Below are 6,507 nucleotides of genomic sequence, written 5' to 3'. Positions count from 1 at the left end.
ACTACCTTTCTGAAGATTACAGCTTTGGATTGATCTGTTGTGCTGGGCAAGTGTAATGTTTGTGTTGGGACATCATACTGTGCGTGTGCAGGGGCTTAGGGGGCTTCACACTGTGTGTGGGGGACTGTACTATGGCAATAAAAATATTAGCTCACCATGCAAAAGAAAACCACAACTCCATTGGCGAGAAAATGCAAAAGCTACTGGTCTCAGAAAATGACACATTTGAGTTACAAAGTGTTTAAATCGTTTTTCTTTATTTCTTTTTTGTAGGCAAGAGGGACCGAAAAACACTTGTTTTTCTTTCTTTTCATTACCGCATCTTGTGTATGGGATAATTTATTTTAGATTTTTATAGCCCTGACTTTTTCAAGACACTGCGACTTTAAATATCTGCGCTTTATTTTTTTTATTTCTTATGGGAGTGATTTTGCATTTTTGTTTTATATATTTTTTTTAATTTTTGCATTTCTTCAGGGTACTTTAATCTGGGGATGGCTTTATCAACCACTACTGTCCATGAAAATAATGAACTTCAATGCAGCAAAGCAACTCTCTTCAAGTTATAACTGTACTAAGCCAGCCAGGATGGAGTTGCTGTGTGGAAAATATCTGTATCGAAATCATGAGCTTCCATACATCATCTCCATTGTACTCAATACTGAGACAGCTAGATTGGAGTTGCTGTATGGAGGACGTCCCATATACACCGCTGTGTGCACAGAAATTCTGAGCCTCCATACATCCTCTCTATTCTAGTAATTACTGAGACAGCTAGATTGGAGTTGTTGTATGGAGGACGTCCCATAGACACCACTGTGTGCACAGAAATCCTGAGCCTCCATACATCCTCTCCATTCTAGTAATTACTGAGACAGCTAGATTGGAGTTGTTGTATGGAGGACGTCCCATAGACACCACTGTGTGCACAGAAATCCTGAGCCTCCATACATCCTCTCCATTCTAGTAATTACTGAGACAGCTAGATTGGAGTTGCTGTATGGAGGATGTCCTATAGACACCGCTGTGTGCACAGAAATCCTGAGCTTCCATACATCCTCTCCATTCTAGTAATTACTGAGACAGCTAGATTGGAGTTGCTGTATGGAGGATGTCCTATAGACACCGCTGTGTGCACAGAAATCCTGAGCCTCCATACATCCTCTCCATTCTAGTAATTACTGAGACAGCTAGATTGGAGTTGCTGTATGGAGGATGTCCCATATACACCGCTGTGTGCACAGAAATCCTGAGCCTCCATACATCCTCTCCATTCTAGTAATTACTGAGATGGCTAGATTGGAGCAATCGTCTTTTTTCATGGTGCTGGACGTTCTGCTTCTTCCATCGCACACCATATTCTAGAAATGTTTGCCTACAAAGGCATTGCTTCAGGTGTCGAAATCCGTGCCTCCTGGACGGTACCAGATATCTGTGGTTTTGTAATATGAGCCTGGATGGGCTCCACTGATATTATGTATCTGACCATCTCCACATTGATATCTATTTGGTAACCCACCGTGTACTCCACCAGTAGAGGGGAGACCCCCTTGTTTGGACTCCAATTAAGAAGAGGGTGTTAACGATTACAAAAGCTTAGATGCTCAGTTCCATTCAGTGTGGCTTCTGCTGCGGCTGGTTACCTGCTATGTTGTAGTTCCCCTGCACAGTACTTGGTTAGCATTGTCTTTGTGAAGGAGTCACGTGGTGCCTCCCCAATCTGGAAGTGATTGGATGTTCTAGCTGCCCCACATAAATAACTATGATCTCTCCATAAACATGCACAGAGTAAAATGATGTAACCTTTCTTACTTAGGTTGTTATGGACCAGAGCCACTTTTATTGAAATGGTTACCAAAGAAATCAGAAATTAATAAAAGCAGAGGAAGTCTCATCTTTTCTTCTTGCGAATTGTAAGCCTTTTAGTTTTCTTCAGGATTGTGTTCTTCACTTTCTTCAATTTGGGTCTCTTTACCGTCTTTTCTTTCTTTAGAATTTTCTTCTTCCTTTCTTTTTGTGCCGGTTTCGCTTGCATATACGCTTTTGACTTTTTCACTTTTTTATCCTCTCTTTTGGATGTCCCTTCACTTGTCTTCTGAAGTTTCTTAGTCTTTTGTGCTGATTTATTGTCTCTTTTCAAAGTCTTGCCATCTTTTTTCTTAAGGTCTCCTTTATCTTTCTTTTTTAATGGATCTGACATGTTGGAACTTCTCTCCCGTTCTGTTCTTTTCGGTTTTTCCTTAACCTTCTTCATATTCTGATCTTTGTCCGGCTTTCTTAGGTCTCTATCACTGACCTGCCTGTCGTTTTCATCGTCGTATCTCATTTTTGCTCTCATCTTCCTACCCAACATGTTGGACAGACCGTGAAATGACTTTTCACTCGGAGTATACCCATCATCATCCTCATCCTCTTTATTGGTTCTCCAAAATGTTCTCGGTTGTCCTCTTTGTATAGCAGTTCCTTTCATGAAAAGTACAGTGGTTAGTTTTACAGGTATATGTAAAGATACTTAAGATAAGTGTCTGATAACTGGGGATCCACTGATTAGGGAAATGGGGGACCTGTGTGAACTGTTTGAATTGGGTTGCTGCTCCATTACTGCCTTTGTGATGGATGAAGATAGCTGAGCAATGTACATGACTGACAAGGATCGCAGCCTGGGAGGTCTCACAGATCCACCCGCTGTTCTCTTTGGAGCAAACCGCTCTATGCTGCCCCCTATCTCCGGGACAATTAGGCAATTGACCGGTGATCAACAGAGGAGGCCGCAGGCTGTTTCCACTAATGAGGCGGTTATTGGGAAGCTAACAGTGATCATATGGTATATATTCCTCCGACTCATGGAATATATGTATTTACCCCAGTTACGGTCACTGTGAACCCCACGACTACTCGCTGCCACCATCAGTCATGTTTTACAGGCTGACTGGAGGCCTGGTTCTAGTTCTGGTAGTGTATGGCTTTGGTAAGCGGGTTACAGAACAAAAGGAGCAGAATTATTAAATTTTATATTTAATCCAAAATGATAGGCAGTGTTAGTAAAATCTTTTATATATTTTTTTATAACGGGGACAAAACAATACAGCATATACAGTTACATAAAATAAAATGAATAAAACATAAGACACTTACTGCGCCCATCAAAGATATGATTTGGCCTAGCGAAGGAGAGCGCTTCAATTGAAAAAGTCCCGCGAACAAGAATCGCGCATGCACTGATATGTACAGTTGAAACCAGAAGTTTACATGCACTATATAATAAAACACAGCTGCATGTTTTTCTCAATATCTGACATGAAATCAGAATAAACCTTTCCCATTTTAGGTCAATTAGGGTTACTATAATTATTTTTTTGCCAAATGCCAGAATAATGAGAGAATGCTTTAAGCAATTTTTATTACTTGGGCCAGGTTCATACTGCGTTAAAGCAGCCCATTCAACGCATAGCGTTGACGGGCTGTGTTAACGCTGTAGCTTACACGCCATCTCGTTATTCCATACCGCTAGCGCAGATGATTCATCTGTGCTCGCGGTGACGGAGCCTTAGACGCTGCAGACCGCGTCCGAGGCTCCGTCACTGAATGACGGCACATTGCTAGCACATGCCGATTATGGCATGCGTTGGCAATGCTCCCGATAATAGAGGGTAATGGCAGCGTTAACGGACTGCGCTACACCGCCTAACTGACTGCCATAACACAGTGTGACCTTAGCCTTACTGCAACGTCAACAGTTTACATACACTAAGATTACTATGCCTTTAAACAATTCTCTACTGCCCATATGATGATTTCTTGTGTTCGGAAGCTTCTGAGATTATTTGGCAACATCTGAGTTAATTAGAGACACACCTGTGTATGTATTTTTAATGCACACCTGAAACACACTTCTTCTTTGTAACAGAAAAAGATACCAGTCATAAATTCCCATATACATATACCAAACGGCGACTCATATAAAGTATCAATGCAGGAGAGAAAAAGAGTTCAAAAATATTGCCAATTAATTATAAAAGTTAAATTATTTATTCAAATAATCACATTTGATTTTACACATAAGTAATTCAAAATCTAATAACAACAACTAGAAGTATATGGATTTTATCATAGTTGTGACTACATCCATAAATGCAAAAGATGACCCAAGACGACAGAGCGAGACAAATAATACCCACAGCAGGTTCATAAAATTATGCTATTAGGCATAGTATCCATGATAATAAACGGTACAGCGAGAAAAGGGTATGACCGTTTATATTGATGCGCACACACCGAAGTGAAGGAGCGGACTTACCGCATGCGGATGGATAGCTTTAAATAGGGCGCCATGTGAAATTCACATCCGGTGCGTCCTGTGAAGCGCTAAATAAAGCTTCCGGCTTTGGGGAGATAGCGTGTTGCGCGGTTCCTAACTATCTTCACATCCGAAAGGCCGGCATGAAGCGCACGATGAACCGCTATTTCATGGGGTATAAGATAAACAGGTAAATAGACATTGCATGTTAAAACAGCCCGCTAGAATCACGACGTTTTAGTTTACGGTATCTTTCAATCCATTCAGTTTGTTCCATATTCTGATCACTAGGTATAGAAAAATGATCAGTGATCATATTTTAATCCCAACGGGTAGGGGATAAACCAAATAGGCAAGCAAATAAACATTGCAAGCTAAACAACTTTTCATTTCATCCTTCACTCCATTCCATTTATTCAATATTCTGGTCACTAAATATAGGATACTAACCGGTGATCATATTTCAATTCCATGAGACGGGCAGTGGACCAATAAACAGATGGTCAATCATTGTATGCGAACAGCATGCCAAGAAAATGACTTTTAATTTCATGTTTACATCCCAAAAGTAAACTCAATATTCTGGTCACAAAGTATATGGGGATAAGTTACATAGGAATAACAGATGATTGGAGACTCAGTGGGAAGGGGACGTAAGCATTCCTAACTGACCCTATTAAATACTCTATGAAGCCCCTACTTGGCCAGTGGGGGTTGGCACCCTAGGATAGAAACGAGAGTTGGCACCCCCAACTCCACGGTGGCTGCCCCTAGAGACCCTAGTACACCCTATCTTAAACAAAATAGCTAAGTGAAAGAAAAAAGGGGGAGTACAAAAGGCATAGAGTATAGGATATAGATAGAGGGGGGGTTTCTGCAGACAGGAGGGCACAAGCAATTGCAGCCTAAGAACACCATCCCAACTGTGAAACATGGAGGTGGCCGCATTATGTTGTGGGGTTGTTTTGCTGCAGGAGGGACTGATGCACTTCACAAAATAGACGGCATCATGAGAAGAGAAGATTATGTGGTAATACTGAAGCAACATCTCAAGAAATCCGCCAGGAAGTTAAACCTTGGGCAGAAATGGGTCTTCCAAATGGACAATGACCTGAAGCATACTGCCAAAATGGTAACAAAGTGGCTTCAGGATAACAAAGTCAATGTTTTGGAGTGGCCATCACAAAGCCATGATCTCAATCCTATTGAAAATTTATGGGCAAAGATGAAAAGGTCGGTGTGAGCAAGGCGACCTACAAACCTGGATCAGTTACACCAGTTTTGTAAGGAGGAATTGTCCCAAATTCCGACCAACTATTATGAGAAGCTTGTGGAAGGAGATCCCAAATGTTTGACCCAAGTCATTCAGTTTAAGGGCCTTGGTACCAAATACTAATGAAATGTATGGAAACTTCTGACTTTGCAGTAAGTAATAAAAATGCCTTAAAACATTCTCTCTCTCATTATTCTGGCATTTGGCAAATATTAATAATTATGGTAATCCTAATTGGCCTAAAACGGGAACGGTTTACTCTGATTTCATGTCAGATATTGAGAAAAACATGCGGATGTGTCTTTTTATATAGTGCATGGTAACTTCTGGTTTCAACTGTATCTCTCTACATTGAACATAGATCATAATGTGTCTTAACCTTTTATCAGCACCTGAATTACACCTCCCCCCTCACACCCTGCCCCAGTGATGACCTCCCGTGGGCCGGGTTGTCAGATGTCCTCAGCCCTTCATGATTTTATGAAATTCCCAACTTATGCGATCACCTCACTTCTGATGATCGCACGCCCATCCTCTTTTTCAGTGTCAACAGCTCTCTCCATTGAAAAAACAAGATTGCTAAGCCGAGTGCTCATGTGTATGGAGGAATCAGGAGAGGTATCTCTCCAACTAACAACCAATAATACAATGTAATTAGCTCAAAACAATTAATAGAACAAGTGGTTTCTCCAAAATTCAGTATAAAATTCCACTTTTACTGACTACTCCAGTTTCAGGATTATTCATCCCTCTGGCTGTTATTACCTGCTGCAGGCATGTTACAAGTACTTCTCAATAAATTAGAATATCATCAAAAAGTTAAATTATTTCAGTTCTTCAATACAAAAAAGTGAAACTGATATATAGAATCATTAAACACAGAGTGATCTATTTCAAGTGTTTATTTCTGTTAATGTTGATGATTATGGCTTTCAGC

This window comes from Ranitomeya imitator, chromosome 2 (assembly GCF_032444005.1).
Source record: "Ranitomeya imitator isolate aRanImi1 chromosome 2, aRanImi1.pri, whole genome shotgun sequence".
NCBI classification, from domain to species: Eukaryota; Metazoa; Chordata; class Amphibia; order Anura; family Dendrobatidae; genus Ranitomeya; species Ranitomeya imitator.
This window is presented reverse-complemented; position numbering follows the sequence as displayed.